Source organism: Peromyscus eremicus, chromosome 7 (assembly GCF_949786415.1).
Source record: "Peromyscus eremicus chromosome 7, PerEre_H2_v1, whole genome shotgun sequence".
Lineage (NCBI taxonomy): Eukaryota > Metazoa > Chordata > Mammalia > Rodentia > Cricetidae > Peromyscus > Peromyscus eremicus.
The window spans coordinates 103984298-104005052 of record NC_081422.1 but is presented as its reverse complement, the minus strand read 5'-3'; the positions used below and the strand labels follow the sequence as shown (position 1 = coordinate 104005052).

At 43.9% G+C, this 20755-nt stretch overlaps 1 protein-coding gene across 1 annotated transcript in view; it reads right to left on the bottom strand.

The window, feature by feature from the left end:
- The window catches only part of Scap (SREBF chaperone), a 79626-nt gene extending 61845 nt beyond the window's left edge, over positions 1–17781 (bottom strand). The window contains exon 1 of the mRNA XM_059268744.1: positions 17673–17781. The gene's annotated coding sequence lies outside the window, so the exon portion shown is untranslated. The remainder of the gene's footprint in view (positions 1–17672) is intronic.
- Positions 17782–20755: the final 2974 nt, after the last annotated feature.

Sequence of the window (20755 nt, the reverse complement as noted above, 5' to 3'; positions counted from 1 at the left end):
TGTGATTGGGACGCAAGGCATGGCTCAACAGGTGTAAGTGCTTGCTGTAAGCATGGTGACTCCAGGTGGAGGGAGACGGCCAACTATGGAAGTTGTCCTCTGACTTCCACATGCACACTTGTCATGCACAAACACAAATCAAATAAAGTAAAAATGTAGAAGGGAGAGAGAGCCAGGCAGTGATGGCACACACCTTTAATCGCAGCACTTGAGAGGCAGAAGCAGGTGGATCTCTTGATTTGAGGCCAGTCTAGTCTACATAGTGAGTTCTAGGACAACCAGGGCTACATAGAGAAACCTTGCCTCAAAAATAAATTAATTAAAAAAAATAAAATAAAAAGAGAGAGAGAGACAGAGACAGACAGAGACAAACAGATATGGATCTCCACCTACTCAGCTTCCTAAGAGCCCTGATCTGGACAGTGTCACTACATTTACTATTCCTTGTACTGGAGAAATTTCCTTCCATAGAGTGGGATTGGGGGGTGGACTGGGGGTAGGACAGGGGAATCCGTGGCTGATATGTAAAATTAAATTCATTATAAAATTAAAGAAAAAGAAAAATGATGAATTTCTACTAAAAAAAAAACCCTCTCTATATATTGCTACAACTCATGAGACAGCTGGTTACCAATCACCATGTCACTGAAACTGTTCCTCAGTTTACAACTGTAACTGAGCTAATTCACTTTGGACAAATCATGAGTTTACCAACAGATGTGATGCATCATTTGGATCTCTTATCTGAATTTCACTCTCCTCTCTTTCTCACAGACTACAAACACACTTTCTAATCTCACTCCTCATCCCGTTTTCACATCTGCACAGCCCCCAAGACAGAAATTTGGTAGTTTTTCTCAGCTCTCTTTCCCTTCTCCAAGCCCACACAATTCTCAGCTGAGCTGTTCCCTTTGCTACCTTTCTTGTCTTCTGATCTACTTCTCTCGGTAGTCAAAGAGCCTAGATTATATCTTAACCATTGGCAGATCCCTTCTACACTTAAAACAAAATCCAGATGTCTGTCCCTGTCTGCAAGAGCTCTGCACAGCCCGTCCTGGTCCTCCCCAACCTCACCTCCTATCCCCTCCCTAATTCTGTCCTCTTCCGATCCAGGTGCCAGCCTCGTTCCCATCAAGGCCCTGGCACATCCTGTTCTCTCAGCAGCTCTGTCTCTTTATAGGCTGGCTCTTTTGCATCTATCAGGTCTCAGGTCATTATACAGAAAGAGCTCACCTGACCATATGTTCTCTAGTAGTTCCCTCTACTGCTCTCACAGAGCCTATGCTCTTTCAGAGCATTTAAAACTGTGATTATGAGTGGTCTGTGCCCTGACAAGACTATAAACAAATTCCTTGTCCATGACTGTACACCAATGCCTAGAACAGGTCTTGGTACAATAAAACCTTAGAGTCTGGTACAATAAAACCTTAGAGTCCTAAGTGGTACACACCCATAATCCCAGCATTTTGGGGGTAGAAAGAAGATCAGAAGTTCAAGGCCTAAATTCAAAGCCAGCCTCAGTTACAGGCTGAGTTTAAAGTCAGCCTTGAGCTATATGGGAACCTGTCTTAAAAAAAAAAAAGTAGGGGAGTTGTGGCGCATGTCTTTGATCCCAATGCTTCGGAGGCAGAGGCAGGTGGATCTCTCTGAGTTCCAAGCCAGCTTGGTCTACAGAGCAAGTTCCAGGACAGCCAAGGCTACATGAAGAAACTCTGCCTCAAAAAACAAAAACAAAAAAGTGTAGTCGGAAATTTTCTTGTCCTGACTGCCTGCTCCCTGTTCCAGTAGCTGCTTCCAAATTATCACTCAGAGACTTTATTAATTACAAATGCTCAACCAATAGCTCAGGCTTGTTACTAGCTAACTCTTACATTTAAATTAACCCATGTCTAGTAATCTATGTATTGCCATGTGGCTTGTGGCTTTACATGTCCTCTAGCATGTCTTGCTTCCTGGGTGGCTGGCTGGTGTCTCTCCCTGACTCTGCCCTCCTTCTTCCCATCATTCTCAGCTTGGCTTTCTTGCCTAACTTCCTGCCCAGCTACCAGCCTGTCAGCTTTTTATTAACCAATGAGAGTAATACATATTCACAGTGTACAGGATTAATCCACAGCAAAAAAAAAAAAAAAAAGCAAAACAAACAACTCCCTCCCCCAAAAAAGTGTGACAGAGTGATGAAGACCTATAAATCCTAGCACCTGGGAGGTTGGAGCAGGAGGATCAGGAGTTCAAGGTCAGTCTCAGCTATATAGTTCCAGGCCAGTCTGGTGGGTTACATAAGACAATGTCTCAAACAAAACAAAGCCTTAAAAACTTTCTGGATAAGCATAAGTAAATAGGTAAATCAAATTAATCAATCAAATACTGATTAACAATACACTGGTCACCACAAACCTACCTGTTGTGAGATATTTGATTACACTGTAAAGATATGTCACTGTGATTGGTTTAATAAAAAGCTGAATGGCAAATAGCTAGGCAGAATTTTCATGACAGAGAGGACACTGGCAAGAAAAAGAGCAAAGAAGAGACACCAGGGACACAGAATATACACTATGGGCATTACAAAGTAAAGAAAACTGAGCCACTTAAAAGAATACAAATTAGGGCTGGAGAGATGGCTCAGAGGTTAAGAGCACCGACTGCTCTTCCAGAGGTCCTGAGTTCAATTCCCAGCACCCACATGGTGGCTCACAACCATCTGTAATGAAATCTGCCACCCTCTTCTATGTACATAATAAATAAATAAATCTTTAAAAAAAAAGAATATAGATTAAAAGATAGGGGTTAATTTAAGTTATAAGAGCTAGTTTGAAATAAGCCTAAGCTACTGGCTCAGCTTTCAATAAGTCTTAACAATAAGTCTCTGTGTCATGATTTGGGAGCTGGATGGCAGGACAGAAAATCTGCCTACATATGGCACTGCACATCCAGGCACATATTTCCACATAAGACCTGAAAAAGCTTAAAAAAAAAAAAAAGGTTCCAAACACACAAAAATGGAGCCAAACACGGCTTACCAGTCCCACAGTCTCCCATGCAGGTCCTGGTACAAAGACGCATCTCCCGGTGCAGCCTGTGGGCTTGAGCCACCAGCTTATCATGAGCTAAGCTTTGTTGTTGTGGAATATTAGTTTAAGATGTGTTACACTTGTTTATGCTGTGGAATATTTGTTCAATGATGCAAAGATATGTTGCATTCTTTTACGTAGCATTTGTTTAACTCTGTAAAGCTGTGCTACTTTGCCTGCCTAAAACACTTGACTGGTCTAATAAAGAGCTAGGCAGGAGAGAGAAATAGACGGGGCTGGCAAGTAGAGAGAATAAATAGGAGTGAGAAAGGAAAGAATCTAGAAAAGGAGGAGAGGAGGATGCCAGGGCCCAGCCACTCAGCCATCCAGTCAGCCATGGAGTAAGAAGAAAGGAAGGTATATAGAGTAGAAAAAGGTAAAAGTCCAGAGGCAAAAGGTAGACAGGACTTTGTGCATGCTAGACAAGCATGCTACAAGTTTAGTTACATCTCCCACCACTAATCTATCATCCTTAGCTTAGCCTCACACAAAATCTCAGACCCAGACAAAACACAGACAATTTATTTTTTCTTCTGTTACTCAGGGTGGAACCTGAGCTTACAGCACTAGACCACTAAGTCAATCCCTAGTCCTCTTTTTACTTTTTAAAAAATCTGAGATGGTCTCAGTACGTTACCTAGTTAGAGGCAATGATCTTGCCATCCTTCTGCCTCCACCTCCTTAGGAGGTGGGATTATAAACCTCCACCAAGCCTGGCCAAATGTAGACAATTTTCCTGCTAGAATGCAGCATGAATGACTTCCATCTAACTTCAACAGAGTCCTTGTTCCCACCCAAAGCCTCTCAGCACAGTCCTTACCACCCATATTTTATCAGCATCCTCATCTGCACTCCTACCTGAATCACCTAAGTTCTGTAGAGGCTTCCCTAGCCCACAGCTCTAAACTGTTTTGTTTTTGAGACAGTCTCTCTACATAGCCCTGGCTGTCCTGGAACTCACTATGTAGACCAGTCTGGCCTCAAACTCAGAGATCCACCTGCAGGACCAAAGGCATGCACCACCACTTCTAGCTCTCCAAACTCTTTACAGCTCCTGCATGCCAGTTCCCAAGGCTTCCAAACCAGAAGGTGTGGTAGCCACAGCAACAACCTCATTTCTCTGGGACCAATTTTCCACGTTACTTAGACATTGTTGCTGCGCTAAAATACTGACAAAAATAACATAAAGTAATTATTTATTCTGGCTGAGTTTCAGAGGTTTAGTCTGGCATGGCAGAGAGGGAATGGTGGAACAATGTAGCTTCATCATGGTGACCAGGAAGCAGAGCAGTAGCAAGCATTCTCTTTTTCCTCCTTTTACTCAGTATGGGAGCTTTCTATTCGATGGAGCTACCTAAGCAGGGTGGTCCCATGTTAATCCTCTCTGGAAATAAGCTTCACAGACACAGACAGAGGTGTGTCATTAATCTAGATACCTGCCTCACTCCAATCAAATTAACAAAATTAACCCATACCTAATTATGTAACTGAAAAGGAAAAGTGAAATTAACTTTTGCAGATATTATTATATCTCTAGAAAATTCAATAAAATCAACTGAAAATCTTTTACAGTTGATAAAAGAATCACATAAGTCAGTGAAAACAGTCATGTAGGAAATCCACGCCAGGGATGGCAGGATGGTTCAGCAGGTAAGGGAGCTTGCCACCAAGCCAGATGACCTGAGTTGGCATCCAGGACTCACCAGATGGAAAGAGATAAATGGTCCTCTGACCTACATACAGCAATGGTAGCATATGTAAGTGCGCACACATAAGAAAAATCAGCAAATTTTAAAAAGGAATCAATGCCTTCATGTCTATCATGAATAAGTAGAAGATGTAAATAATTCAAAATACTAAAAAAGCAAAACAAAGATCTGAGAAATACGTAAAAGTTCTTTCAAACTCTAAGAAACACAAACAATTTGAATAAAGAGAAAAGTCATCACCTGTTCTCAGTAAGGATTAGTATCACAAGAATATCATATACTGGGTGTAGTGGTGCACACTTTTAGTCCCAGTTCAGCAGACCGATGAGTGGGATGGAGGCCACCCTAGTCTACACAGAGTTCCAGCCAGCCTGCACTTCAGAGTTAAAAACAATCTCAGAAGAAGTCATTCTTCGTACATTAATCTAAAACTATAGCACAGTCCTAATAAAAACATACAGGACTTAGCCTGGCAATGGTGGCACATACCCACAGGCGGCAGAGGCAGGTGGATCTCTCATTTCAAAGTCAGCCTGGTCTACAGAGTGAGTTCCAGGCCAGCCAGGGCTACAGAGCGAAACCATGTCTCAAAACAAAACAAAACAAAAAAATATAGGACTAAATTTTTAAAACATTTTTTAAGAATCACTCAAGTCGGGTGGTGGTGCTCACCTTTAGTCCTAGCACTCAGGAGGCAGAGACAGGTGGGTCTCTGTGAGTTTGAGGCCAGCCTGGTCTACAGAGCAAGTTCCAGGACAGGCTCTAAAACTACACAGAGAAACCCTGTCTCAAAAAACCAAAGGGAAAAAAAAAAAGATTCACTCAATTTTATGTGAGTGCTTTGTCTGCATGTATGTATGTGCAACTATATTTACCAATACCCAAACATACTATAAAGTAGTTAAACATAACAAAATAAAAACTCCATCAACAGACCCACAAGTACATATGGCAAAGTATACCACATATAGAAAACAAGGAGGGCTGGAGAGATGGCTCAGTGGTTAAGAGCACTGGCTGCTCTTCCAGAGGATCTGAGTTCAATTCCCAGCAACCACATGGTGGCTCACAACTGTCTGTAACTCCAACATCTGACACCCTCAAACAAACATATGTGCAGGCAAAATACCAACGCACATAAAAATAAATAAATTTTTTAAAAGGCCTTCAAATATTAAAAAATAAAGAGAAATTTTAAACAATTGAGAGAAAAATGACTTATTCAACAACAGGTATTCCATAAATAGTTACACACTGGAAAGAATTAAGTTCAAACTGTATTTCACACTAAAATAAACCCTGAATGCATAACAGACGTAACGGTAAAAACATGTAACATACGTAAGATAATTTTAATATAAATTTAAGGATAAAATTACAAGATAGGTCAGCAAGATGGCTCAGCAGGTAAAGGTACTTGCTGCACATGCCTGATGACCAGAGTTTGATCCCAGGACACACCTTTAAGACAGAAGGAGCCAGGCGGTGGTGGTGCAGGACTTTAATCCCAGCACTCGGGAGGCAGAGCCCGGCAGATCTTTGTGAGTTCGAGGCCAGCCTGGTCTACAGAGCGAGATCCAGGACAGGCTCCAAAGCTACACAGAAAAACCCGTCTCAAAAAACCAAAAAAAAAAAAAAAAAAAAGAAAAAAGAAAAAAGATAGAAGGAAGCCAGGCCATGGTGGCACACAACTTTAATTCCAGCAGCTGGGAGGCAGAGGAAGGTGATTTCTGTGAGTTTGAGGCCAGCCTGGTCTATATAGTGAGTTCCAGTCCAACCAGGGCTACACAAAGAGATCTGTCTCCAAAAAAGAAAAAAGAAAGAGTTCTCTGTATTTGACTGTATATGCATAAAAAAAACCCTGAATGGACACACAAGGACATTCTGTCACTAGGGAGAAGATCTGTAACAAGAGCAGGATAGAAGGGACAGTTTCCTGTGTACACGGTTACCACTTTTGAGTTTTGTTCTCTGTTAATTAATTTTTGCATTTTAAAAGCTAAAATTCAGGGCTGGTGAGATGACTCAGTAGTTAAGAGCCATGTCTGTTCTTCCAGAGAACCCAGGTTCAGTTCCCAGCACCTACATGGCAGTTCCCAACTGTCTGTACCTCCAGTACTAAAGGATGTGGCACCCTCACACAGGTATACATGCAAGCAAAACACCAAAGCACATAGAAGTAAATAAATCTTAAAAAAAAAAAAAAAAAAGGCAAAAATCCCCAAACAACGAAGGACGCCTTCCTGTAGCTGCAGCAGCCTCCTTCTGGCCTCTGGGGCTGTATTTCTGGCTCTGTGTTCATTTGGATCCTCTCAGCACCCTTCACTGACTGCAATCCCTCGAGGGAGGAGGTCATGGCTGAGTTACCTTGTGTTCCCTGGGTGCACCTGGTGCCTCACGTGGACCAGGTGGGAAAGTCACTGCAGTTCGGTCCACTGAGTTAAACTAATCCACCAGTGAAAACAATTCATCATATGGGGAAAGAAAGTTGCTTCTTTGTTGTTTTGCAAAGCAGTAATGCTCAGGGCAGGAAACTTAGCTTCTCTCAGCATCAAAAGTAGCCAAATCAACTGGAGGAATTTTCAGCAGACCAAGCTAACTGTACTGAAAACAGAAAATGAATGAGTGGCTTTCAGAGACTCTGAAGCACAAGCACTAACAAGGACAACTTTTGACACATCTTAGTCATCGCTGGGATGGCACAGCGACACCTCCATTCAAGGAAGACCTAATTGTACTCACTGGGATGGCTGGCTGTCAGAGCCATCTACATGATCTTCACAATCAAGAATAAACAAATAAAGGGTCTATTTTTACTCCTTTGTGACCTAGTCAGGAATTACTAGTAAAATGACTAAACTGACTCATCACTGCTAATATGAGGAAAGAACCTATTTTAATTTCATTTTTAAAATGTTTACTTAAATGTATATGTGCATCTGCACATGTGTATGAGGACACGTATTCAGGTGCCCAAGGAGCAAAGGAGGAGGCAGGGTGTCCAGCACCCTTAAATGGAGTCACAGGTAGCTGTAAACTGTCTCATGTGGATGCTGAGAACCGAACCCAGGTCCTCTACAAGAGCAGCAAATACTCTTAAGCACTGAACTATCTCTCCAGCTCCCAAAGAATCTATTTTGTTTGGGTTTTTTTGTTTTGTTTTTTTTTCGAGACAAGGTTTCTCAATGTAACAGCCTTGGCTGTTCTGGAACTAGTGCTGCAAGCCAGGCTGCCCTTGAACTAAAATCACCCAGCCCAGCTGGAGGGGCTTCATTACAACAGATAAAGCCCTTGACCCAGGAAGGTGCTCTCAGCCTCAGCAGGTGCAGAAGCAAGGCCAGAACATGCACTCCTGCTGCTAGCCACATACCAGCACCATCAGGTCACACTAGCCAGACAGTGTGACAGTCAGGACACACTCTTGCCTGATGTCCTGCTGGTAATGTGCTCTGATGGAAGACACCAAGACTCTAGACAATTTATATGACCTAATTCCCAAAACAGAACTAATAGATGATGAGTCTTTGCTCTATCACTACCACTTCAAGACTCCTTACTATAAACGCTGTATGGTAGACAGTTCCATTCCACCCACGATGAGTCTCTGAGTGGAGTAACACAGAAGCAAGCCATGAAGAAGCAGCTCACCTGGGGTCCTTTTTCTAGGGGCCAGAGTCTGGGAACCCTCAATGTTCTCAACACAACAGCTGCAGAGTACAGTGGCCCCTCCCAATAAATTCTATCAGAGGAGACTCTCCATCCCTACAACTCTTTCTTTCCTATCTGCCCCATGTTTCCCATCCTAGTCACTAAGTCCAAATCAGGCTCCAAAATCCCTACAGTTGCCCATCATCCTCAAAATTTTCCACCTTATTCACTGAATCAGGGTCCTTTAATCAAACTGAGAGCTTGCCAACAGGGCTATTCCAAGGCTGGAATTACATTCGGTGGCCATATCTTAACTGCTGAGCTGTGTCTCCCACCCCTTCTTCTATACACTAGGAAGTAAAGAGTGGTGTGTTGGTGGGCTAACTATGAAGACATATCCCCAAATGCAAATACATCTATAATTTGTTATTTTCTAGTCTCCATTCCCCCAACACATAAACATCACCTGGCTTGTAATTTTTTTTTTTTTTCGAGACAGGGTTTCTCTGTGTAGTTTTGGTGCCTGTCCAGGATCTTGCCCTGTAGACCAGGCTGGCTCTGCCTCCCGAGTGCTGGGATTAAAGGCATGTGTCACCACCGCCCGGTGTAAATTTCTTTTTAAAGATTTACTTTTACTTTTATTCTTTGTGTGTATGTCGGTATCTCATGGGTGTCTATGTGAAGGTGTGAGCATGTGGGTGGGTGGGGTGCCCACAGATATTGGAAGAGGGCATTGAATCCTTGGAGCTGCAGTTATATAAGTTTGTAAGCCCCTACAATGTAGAGTTGAATTTCAAATTCTGGTTCTCATGACAGAGCAGCAAGCACTCTTAACCACTCTCTCTCTCCAGCCTCTGAATTTGTTTTTTGTTTGTCTGTTTTCATTTTTTTTTTTTTTCAAGACAGGGTTTCTCTGAGTAGCCCTGGCTGTCCTGGAACTCTGTAGACCAGGTTGGCCTTGAACTTGGAGACCCACCTGCCTCTGCCTCCCAGTGCTAGAATTAAAGGTGCACACTGCCACCACCTGGCAAATTTGTTTTTAAGTAATATTAATAACTCTAATGGGATTGCAGAGATACATATACCTAGGTACAAACACATAAAATAATAAATAAATTTTTAAAGGTTTTTTGGGTTTTTTTTTTTGTTTTTTTTTTTTCCTTCGGTTTTTCGAGACAGGGTTTCTCTGTATAGCTTTGTGCCTTTCCTGGAACTCACTTGGTAGTCCAGGCTGGCCTCGAACTCACAGAGATCCGCCTGGCTCTGCCTCCCAAGTGCTGGGATTAAAGGCGTGCGCCACGACCGCCCAGCTAAAGTTTTTTTAAATTAGAATTATTGTATGTGTGTGAGTGTTCTGCTCAAATGTATGTCTGTGCATCACAAGCATGTCTGGTGCCCTCAGAGGTCAGAAAACCATATTGGATCCCCTAGAACTGGAGTTATAGATGGTTGTGAGCCACCATGTGAGTGCTGAGAATTGAACCTGGGTCCTCCGCAAGAACACGTGATCTTAACCACTGATCCATCTTTCTAGCCCAATAAATAAATCTTTAAAAAATAGTAAGAAGATAAAGAATGAGAAAGAAAGATAACTGACATCAACCTAAGGCCTCCATACTCACAGCAAAAGAACAATGCATATACCACACACAAGCCCACACTTACACATAAATCAAATAAACAATAAAAATAAAAATTTGTCTCAGCCAGGCAGTAGTGGCGCCAGCACTTGGAAGGCAGAGGCAAGTGGTTCTCTGAGTTTGAGGTCAGCCTGGTCTACACAGTGAGTTCCAAGACAGGCAAGGGTACACAGAGAAACCCTGTCTCGAAAAACAAAAACAAAAAATATTTGTCTCCATTACCCAACTAGGATTTATTCTCAGAATATAAGGTTGGTTCAACAAACAATATAATTAATGTAATATAATTAATATACCACATTAACAGAAAAGAGCTGGGATATAACTCAGAATAGTGCCTGCCTAGTATGTATGAAACCCTCAATCCAAAAACCACCACCTTCACATAAAATCACATGTGTCAACAAGCACCTGTGATGTCAGTGCTTGGGAGGTAAAGGTAGGAAGATCATACGTTCAAGGTCACCCTCAATTATACAGCAAGTTCAAGACTATCCTGTGACTCTGTCTCAAAACAAAAATAAGATTAAGAAAAAAATTATGGGCAGTGACTAGTCTACAGAGCAGGTTCCAGGACAGCCAGGGCTACACAGGGAAACCCTGTCTCAAAAACCAAACAAACAAACAAAATTAACTAAGTACAAACAATAAGTGACTGTGAAGTGCAATGTCCTAAACTGGCACCTCCACAACACCCTACCCCACGCTCAGAGAACATCAGGAAGAACGACTGGGAAGACTTTAAGAGCCAGAGGCTGAGGAAGACTGTGGTAAAACGGGTCTGTTGGACGTGGCATGACCACAGCACGCATGACCTCACCGCAGCTGCAGCAGGCTGCATAGGACCTGGACAAGATCGAGCCGGTCAGCGCTCAGCACGGACAGGAAAGGGCTGCACAAGACCTGGACAAGATCGAGCCGGTCAGCGCTCAGCACGGACAGGAAAGGGCTGCACAAGACCTGGACAAGATCAAGCCGGTCAGCGCTCAGCACGGACAGGAAAGGGCTGCACAGGACCTGGACAAGATCAAGCCGGTCAGCGCTCAGCACGGACAGGAAAGGGCTGCACAGGACCTGGACAAGATCAAGCCGGTCAGTGCTCAGCAGGGACAGGAAAGGGCTCAGGAGGCCCCAGCACTAGCTAGGGAGCTACTGACAGGTGACGGCTGCTGCGGTAAGAGTCGGTTTTCTTTAAGGGTGTGACCCATGGATGCCCCACACATGAGCACAGAGGCACAGTCAACCTGACTTAGATGGTTACATAAAGAGGAGGAGGAGAACATGAAGTTGGGAGGATGATATGGGGGGAAGTCTAGGAGAAGTTGGAGGGGGTGAGGGTAGATACGATCTAAATTCATTGTATGCATGTATGAAGTCACCAAAGAATAAACAAATAAAAATCACAATGATCATCTCAACTAGTATAAAAAAAAGTGTCAAAAATCAATATTCTCTTGATTAAAAACTAAACAGAAGGAAGCTTCAACACACACATAAAAGCTACACAGGAAAAATGCACAGCTGCCCGGCCTGGTGGCTCACATCTTTAATCCCAGCACTCAGGAAGTAGAAGCAGGCAGATCTGTGAGTTCAAGGCCAGCCTAGTCTACACAGTGAGTTCCAGGACATACATAGTGAGACCCTGTCTCGAAGAAAAAACAAAACAAAAAACGAACCAAACAAAAAACACGTCATATTCAGCAGGTGAACAGAACAGTCTTTACTTGAACCTTTTCCTAAAATCAAAACAAAGATATCCATTTCTGCCACTTTTATTTTATATCATATTGAAGGTGCTAGTCAAAACTGTTATGGAATATCATTTTAACTGTGTAAAGGTGTGTTACATTTGTTTCTGCTGCTTTTGTTAATGATACAAAGACATGTTACATTTGCTTGATTAAATAAAATTAACCTGGGGTCAGGAGGCTGAGTTAGCAATTAGCTGACAGGAAGTGGTAGAGCAAGGAGAAGGACAAAAAAAAAAAAAGGAGAGGACACCAGGGGCCAGCCACACAACCAGCCACAGAGTAAGAAGGAAAAAAGTCTCTGTGTACTTATTTGGGAGCTGGGTGGTGAACCCCAAAAAAACAAAGAGTAAAAAAAACAACTACACAAAACCATTAGGCAAAATTCTTCTCCCTCATCTCATCTAGCCTTCTCCTTAAGCATCTGAATTCAAAAGGCAAAAGTAAAATTATCTCTATTCCACATGACATAACCATGCCATGCACCAACACCTAGCTTACTTTTTTTTTAATGTGCTATTACTGTATATGTACAAGATGTACATTGGGGTGTGTGTGTGTATGTGCATGTAATGGCACCCATGTGGAGGTCAGAGAACAACTTTGTGGAGTCAATTATCTCACTTTACTTTGAGGTGGATTCTGGGGTCAAACTCAGGTCACCAGATTTGTGGGGCAAATACTTTTATTCTCTGAGCCCTCTTCTAGCCCCTTCATTTCATTTATTTTTTTTAAGATTTGGGTTTTTTTGTTTGTTTGTTTGTTTGTTTTTAAGCTGAGTATGGTGGCACATGTCTTTAATCCCAGATCTCAGGAGGCAGAGACAGGCAGATCCCTGAATTCAAGACCAGCCTGGCCTACAGAACGAATTCCAGGACAGCCAGGGATACACAGAGAAAGCCTGTATCAAAAAACAAAACAATGCCAGGCAGTGGTGGTGCACGCCTTTAATCCCAGCACTCAGGAGGCAGAGCCAGGAGGATCTCTGTGAGTTCGAGGCCAGCCTGGTCTACGGAGCAAGATCCAGGACAGGCACCAAAACTACACAGAGAAATCCTGTCTGGAAAAACAAAACAAAACAAAAATTGTTTTTCATTTTAATTGTGAATATATAAATATATAAGGGAGAGTACACATGAACCTGTGGAATCTGGAAGAGGGCACTGGATCCCCTGGAGCTGGAGTTATAGGCAGTTATGAGCCACTATGTGAGTGCTAGAACCAAACTCAGGTGCTCTGCAAGAACACAGGACAGGCAGAAAAATGGGAGAAAATATCTACAAATCATTTATCTAACAAAGGATTAACATCTAGAGTATATAAAGAACTTTTATAACCCAACAAGAGAACTCAACACAATTCAAAAACACACAAAGAGGGCTGGAAAGTGATCTCAATAGTTAGGAGTGTGTACTGCTATTGCAGAGGATCTGAGCTGAGTTCCCAGGACTCACACTGGACACTTACAAACGCCTATAACTCCAACTCCAGCTTTTAGTCTCCTTAAGCCTCTGCGCTCATGAGAACATACCCACATACCTACATGTAATCAGAAATAATATGGAGACATGGTTCAGCAGTTAAGAGCACTGACTAGGCCGGGCGGGGGTGGCGCATGCCTTTAATCCCAGCACTTAGGAGGCAGAGCCAGGAGGATCTCTGTGAGTTCGAGGCCAGACTGGGCTACAGAGTGAGTTCCAGGACAGGCACCAAAACTACACAGAGAAACCCTGTCTCAAAAAAAAAAAAAAAAAAAAAAAAAGCAGGGGCTACTCTTCCAGAGGATCTGGATTTGTTTCCAGCACTCACATGGCAACTCACAGCCATCTGTAACTCCAATTCAAAGGATCTGTAACCCCTCTGTCTCCTTCGGCACTGCATGTATGCGGTGCACAGACATCCATACAGGCAAAGCACCCATATACATAAAAATAAATAAACTTAATAAATCTAAAAATGTACAAAGAACTTAAATATCGTTTATGGTAAGTGTGACAAATAACCTACAGATTGTTTAAAGTATAAGAAAGGATTCAGGCAGGTCATATATGAATTTTATGCTATGTTATAGAAAAACTGTCAAAATCATAGATTGTAGTGCCTAAAGAGGATCCTGGAATCAATCCTCCATGGATACTGAGGGACAACTGTATATCCAAATGAACATGCAGAAAATATACAATGAACTAAAGACAAAATTTCAAAGGTATATCTGTATACTGGTATTACTATATATTCTCAGTCTTTTGACTATGATTAACCGTACACTCATGTTTCTAACATCATCATTCCCAATAACCAAAAGGTAGAAATAGCTCCAATGTTCACTGAAAGATGAATAGAGTTCTTTTAAAATGTGGGTTTATAGCATTGTCTTTAATCACTGCACTCAGGAAGCAGAGGCAGGTGGATCTCTGAATTCAAATCCAGGCTGGTCTATGAGTTCCAGAACAGCCCAGGCTATGCGGAGAAATGCTGTCTTGAAAAAAAAAAAAAAAGTGGATATAAATCAAAATACTATAACTCAATCTGAAAAATGAATGAAATATAATAAACAACACATGCATGAACCTTGAAAACAAGGTGAAAGGAGCCAACACAAAAGAAACACACGGGGCTGAAGAGATGGCTCAGCAGTTAAAGGCAATTGTTCCTGCAGAGGATCAGGGTTTGGTTTCCAGCACCCACATGGTTGTTCACAGCCATCCCTAGCTCCAGTTCCAGGGGCTCTAACACACTCTTCTGATCTCTGTGGGCACCAGGCATACATATGGTACACATACATACACGCAACTAAAATACTCATGCACATAAAATTTTAAAAAAAAATCTAAAAAGTATACAATTCCCCTTAGATGAGAGAATTTATCATAAGCAAGCTCATAGAAACAGAAAATGGAACTGAGGTTGCCAAGACTGGAAGATAGGAAAATGTGGGATTATTTAATAGAGACAGTTTCTGTGTAGAATAATTTAAAAGTTCTGGAAATTGATAGCAATTCCGGCTATACAATATTGTGAGTTCATTTAATATCCCTGACTACTACATTTAATCATTAAAATTGTAAATTTTATGTTATGTGTTATTTTCCACAAATTAAAAATAAAAAGATAATTAGGAAAGTGTAACAAGTAGAGTGGGGAAGACGGATGAGATGAGAGAGGCCTGTCTTACTGAAACTTGCCATCTCAGATTCAACTCCATGACACAGGCTGCTTACCTCCACTCCTACCACCTCCCATCTGCCAACAGGACAACAGGGAGACTGTGAAGTCAGTGGGCACACCGACAGGAAACACAGACTGTTGTCAGGTAAACAAGTTTGCACACAGGCTCAGTCCCTAACTGGCTGGTGACACACTGTGGCCAGTGAGAAAACCTGCCTGAGACTCACCCATAAAAGAGTTAACACTGCTGTCCCATCTGTTCACTATGGGACTTGAGTAGCAAACACTGGAGCCCCGAGTACAGTGCCCAACTGCACAAGCACTCAAAAAACTCCATACAGAGTACCCAGACTATTGTGTTAGGTGGCAAAAGTCACCTGATCTTGTTTCTTTAGCAAACTCCAGATGGTAGTTAAGTTACAGGGGGCAGGAGCTCGTGTGGCAAAGGCTGGAAGCCGTGGTTTGAAGGCCTGATCCTCCACGTACAAGCTGGAAACTGGTTCAATGGGAGAGAGAACAAAAACCACACTCACAGTACTTGTCACAGCCAACCAATGGATGCCTGTAGTCAGAGTAAGCAAACAGCACATGATCCTACCTAAGAGTCTCCTACGCTCCCTGAGACACATTCATCTGAAGAGATCCTGAACTATGGACACCCTAAAGTTTACCTACGTTAACAAATACATATGTACAGCAGGCATGGTTCCTTTACCATCAGGACAGTTAAGCAGCTTACACATGACAGGAAAATCACAATTTTTATGGCTCTGTGTTCTAGCTAAAAACTAAGAATAAAGTGTTTTGTTTTTTTTTCTTTTGGTTTGTGATTTTTTTTGGGGGGGGTGCGGTTCCGAGACAAGGATTCTCTAACAGTCCTGGCTGTCCTGGAACTCTCTCTATAGACCAGGCTGGCCTGGAACTCACAGAGATCCACCTGCCTCTGCCTCCCAAGTGCTGGTATTAAAGGTATGCACCACCACCACCTGGCAAGAATAAAATTGTTTGGTTTGGTTTTTCAAGACAGAGTTTCTTCGTGTAACAGTTCTGCTGTCTTACAACTTGCTTTGTAAACCAGGCTGACCTTGAATTCATAGAGATCCACTTGCCTCTGCCCCCGGAGTGCTGGGATAAAAGGTGTGTGCCACCACCACCTGGCTAAGGATAAAGTTTTTTACCCACCTCAGGACAGTAATCTAAAATTGGGGAGGGGGTACCCAAGCCAGTGACTCTAAAGCACATGGAAACTTCTGGAGACATACTTTTTCTCTCTCTCTGTTTCTTTTTTCTTTGCTACTCTTTTGCCACAGTAGCAAAAGAGAATATTCAACAACAAATGAATTCCAAGTAAATATAGCTCTTCCATTTCAATTTATGATCAACAGAATGAGTGATAAGTAGGAGTAGTGGCACACAATCTGTTATCCCACATATTCAGGAAACTGAGGCAGGACGACGAAACTTTTCCGTCAGCCTGGGCAATGAAGCCCAACTCAAAATAAAGAGCCACAGCTGTTGCTCAGTGGTAAACCAATGCCCTAGTCCCACATCCCCAAAAAATGAAATAATAACTATAGAAATAATGTTTATACTTGTATATACTGTTGGTTGTTTTTAAAGACCATGTGCCAAGCAGAAACATTGCAAATATATATAAAACACTTTAGATCTGAAATACATTAACACAGACTTAAAAAGATACAATCTTCAATTAAGCATCACTCGGCATACACCTAAAATGCATTCAGTACTAAGGAGACACACTTGATCCTGACTCTATAACAAAAGCTTCATGGGGTTGGGGATTACCTCAGAGGTAGGGCGCTTGCCTAGCAAGACAAGGCCCTGGGTTCGGTCCTCAGCTCCAGGAAAAAAAATAATTAAAATTAAAAAAATTTTAAAAAGCTTGAATCCGCAGCACAACACCCTGTGAGGGCAGCACACTGCATAAGAGAACTCTACAAATGCACACAAAGATAACATTAAAGGCTGTTTCTACGTCTTCACAAAAATTATTGCAAGATCGCCAAGAGAGTTTAAGCATCAGCTCCATCACCAGAAGAGATGAAGTTATTAGCAGAAGTAGGGAAGATTCCTGCCAGAACCGCCCCCCTCCACCCCTCCACCCCACGCCAGAGGCTCACTGCCCTCTTCAATGCCTTCCTCTGCACAACTTTCTGTGATGCAGTGTGGACCCGGGGCTCCCTGCAGCCGTCGCTAACGCATTACAACCCTGATGCAACAAACCCACCTGGAAGAAAACACTAGCAACATGAGAGCAAAGTTGAGGTTTAAGCAATGCAGAAACCCAGAAACCGAGCACGCCCAGCAAAGAATCTACATGTTGCCTCGCTATCGGATCTTGGAAGAGGCAGGACTGAGTCGCAGGACTGAGTCACAGGGTCTAGCCCGCACTCCGGAAACCCTAGACAACCCCAAGGCAGGCTCCTGAGACCCAATGCGACCCCGGTAGCTCGGCCTGGGCGGGAGCGCGGTCGGGAAGGGGACGTGCGACCGTCCGGCCCCCAAGCCAGCCTGCGGTCTCCGGAGCCGCCCTCGGGCTGCTGGACAGCGCCCACGCCCGCGCGTCCCTGCCCGGGCTCGCCCCCATCCCGGAACTCCCGGGCACGAGCGGCGCGAGGCCGGAGCCGGGGCCCTGCCGCGCCGCGGAGACGCGCGCTGAGGTACCTGTGGCAGCGAGGCAGCTCCAGGGCAGCGGCGGCAGAGCGGCGGAGGGCGGCCTGCGGGCTCCTGGCCCGCGGTCCGGTGTTTGCAGCCCGCCCTCTCCCTCCCGGCCGCCCGGCGCCCGCGCAGCTCCCCGCCCCTTCACCTCTCAACTCCTACCTTTCCCCTCCCGCTCCGCCGCCCTCCACACGTGCTCCCAGCGGCGTGCGCATGCGTGATCTGGCCTTGCCAGCGGCTCGGGTTCGCCCCCTAGCGGTCCCCTGCCACAGAACCGCGGGAGGAAGAACTGCAGCTGCCTGTGGCCTGAAAATGGAAAAGGGTGGCAAGCATCCCTTCAGAATTTTGACAGCGCATTCCCAGAAAGTCACCAAGTAAATGCACAAGAGGCTCATGTTCCATGCTTTAGAATGCCGGAGAATTAGAAGCGGGGCTGTACGTGTGGCTCAATGGTAGAGCAATTGCCTTGGACCCTGGGGCCCTGGGTTTGAGCCACCGCATCATCAAAAAGAAAAAACGGCATTAGAAGCAACTGAGTTAAGTAGGAAATGCATGTAGTTAATGAACTAAGTACAGGAGCCTCCCACATCCAGGATGTTTAATGAGCATTTACTGAGAATGAAAGGTGACTCAAAAACAAGCTGAGTATGTGTCCACTTTTGTTAAAAATACAATGTATGGGCTCTGTGGAAGGTGATTGTGATGCGTGGTGTTTATTCCTAGGTGGATTATGAGTCTCTTCCACCTGCTGACTTGCTGTCTGTCGACTTGCAACAGTTATGCTGAGTGATTACCTGGTCAAGTGTTGAATTAAGCATGTGCTCTCTCATTTGACCTTGAAAATAGAGGTGAATGACACAGAAGGAGGAGGTGAGGCGGGTCTCAGGCACCCAGCAATAGCCCTAACCCTGGTTGCTAGGTTTCCATCTGTCCTCACGTCCACCTGTGGAGAGATCTTGACCACACTCCCAATGCCTAGCTCTTGGCTCTCTGAGTGTCAAAGGTCAGAACCCCCCACCCCCAACCCCAACCTGCTGTCCTAAACATTCTTCTGTCACTCACTTCACTCTCACTCACTGCCCTGCCAAGGCCTACCTAGGTAAAACAGACGCTGTTCCTTCACTCACGGGCACCACAGAAATACAATTAGAGTCACCATGCAAGGCAGAAACCAGGGATGGCCTTCTGGCCACTTCAGCCCCAATGATCCTGCTAGACCTTCTTCAAAAGTGGGGTGTGTGTATGTGTGTGTGGGGGGGGGTGTCTCTCAGCCCCTTTACGCCAAAATGAATTTTCTTTTCTTTTCTTTCTTTCTTTTTTTTTTTTTTTCTTTTCTCTTTTTCTGGAGCTGAGGACCGAACCCAGAGCCTTGTGCTTGTTAGGCAAGCGCTCTACCACTGAGCTAAATCCCCAACCCCCCAAAATGAATTTTTCTTTCCAAGTGTCAGACTGGCCTCCCTTCCTGTTCAATTGTGACAATAAAACAGTATCAAGAACAAAGGTCTTAGCCCAGCACTCAAGAGAAGGAAGCAAATGGATCTCTGTGAGTTCAAGGCCAGCCTGGTTCACACAGTAGGTTCCAGGGCAGCCAGGGCTACACAGTGAGACCCTGTCTCAAAATCCAATGTCTATGGCCCCAAGTGACCTTTGGGATTCTAGCTTGTATCGGGTTAGACTTTGGAGTAAGATTAGCATTGTTCTAGAAAGCAGGTTTTCAGTAGAGATGTAGCTGAGTTGATAGACTCCTTGCCTGGCAAGCACAAAGCCCTGGGTTTGATCCCCTGCACCAAATAAACTGGGGGTGGTAGCTCACATCTATAATCTCAGCCCTGAGGAGGTGCAGGCAGGAGGAACAGAAGTTCAAGGCCAATCTCGAACACTTGGAACACTGTCATTCCCCACTCCCCCACCATGCAGCTCAGTGATAGGGCACTTGCCTTGAGCTCCAACTTCAATACTGAGAAAAAAAAAGTTATCTGTTGTGCTTGCCCTGACTTCCCTTAGTGATGGATTGCGACATGGAAATGTAAGCCAAAGAAATCCTTTGCTCCCCAAGTTGATTTTGTAAAAGACTTATTGTTTAATGTGTATGAGCGTTTTGCCCACTGGTATTTATTTGCGTCACATGTGTGCCTGGCCCAAAGGAGGGCTTCAGCTCACCCTGGAACTGGAGTTAGAGATGGTTGTGAGTCACCATGTAGTTGCTGGAAATAGAACCCAGGTCCCCTGTAAGAGCGACAAGTGCTTTTAACCACTGAGCCATCTCTCCAACCCCAACCCCCATCCCCAGTTACCTTGGGTTAGTGCTTTATCATAGCAACAGAGGCGAACTGAAACACCAGGACTGGGGGCAAGTGCCTGTAATCCTAGCATTGAAGAGTTTGAGGCCAAACTGATGTGAGTTCATGTGGTGATTTATTGTGTACCCTAATAAAATGTGCCTGAGTCAGAGGACAGAACAAGCCACTAGGTTAAACATAGAGGCCAGGCAGTGCTGGCACATGCCTTTAGTCCTAGCACTTGGGAGGCAGAGATCCTTCTGGATCTCTGTGAGTTCTGGACTACATGAGATTGACTCAGTCTAGGAGAGAAACAGAGCCCGGCAGTGGTGGCACACACCTTTAATCCCAGCACTAAAAAAAAACCGGAAGTGATATGGTGGGCAGAGAAAAGTATATAAGGCGTGAGGAGACAGGAACAGATTTTCGGCTGAGGAAGCTCATTCAGCTAGAGGCCTATCAGCTGAAGTCTTTCAGGCTGAGAATTTGGTAAGAACTCTAGTGGCTAGCTGCTCTGCTTCTCTGATCTTTCAGCATTTACCCCAATATCAGGCTCCAGGTTTTTTATACAAAAACCATTAGCAATTTGTGTTGCAAGTTTATCATGAGTTCCAGAGCTATATAGTTCAAAGACTACCTTGTCTTAAAAACCAAAGGAAAAAAATATTTTCTTTTTATTTTATTTGTTTTTAAATTAGAAGCAACAGAAATGAGTAGAAAGCATGGTAGGAGGCCTTATCTTCAGGCCTGCCCCATGCTTAGTTCACTCCTTCCACGGCTTTTCCCTTCAGATACCACGTCTGCCCTCTC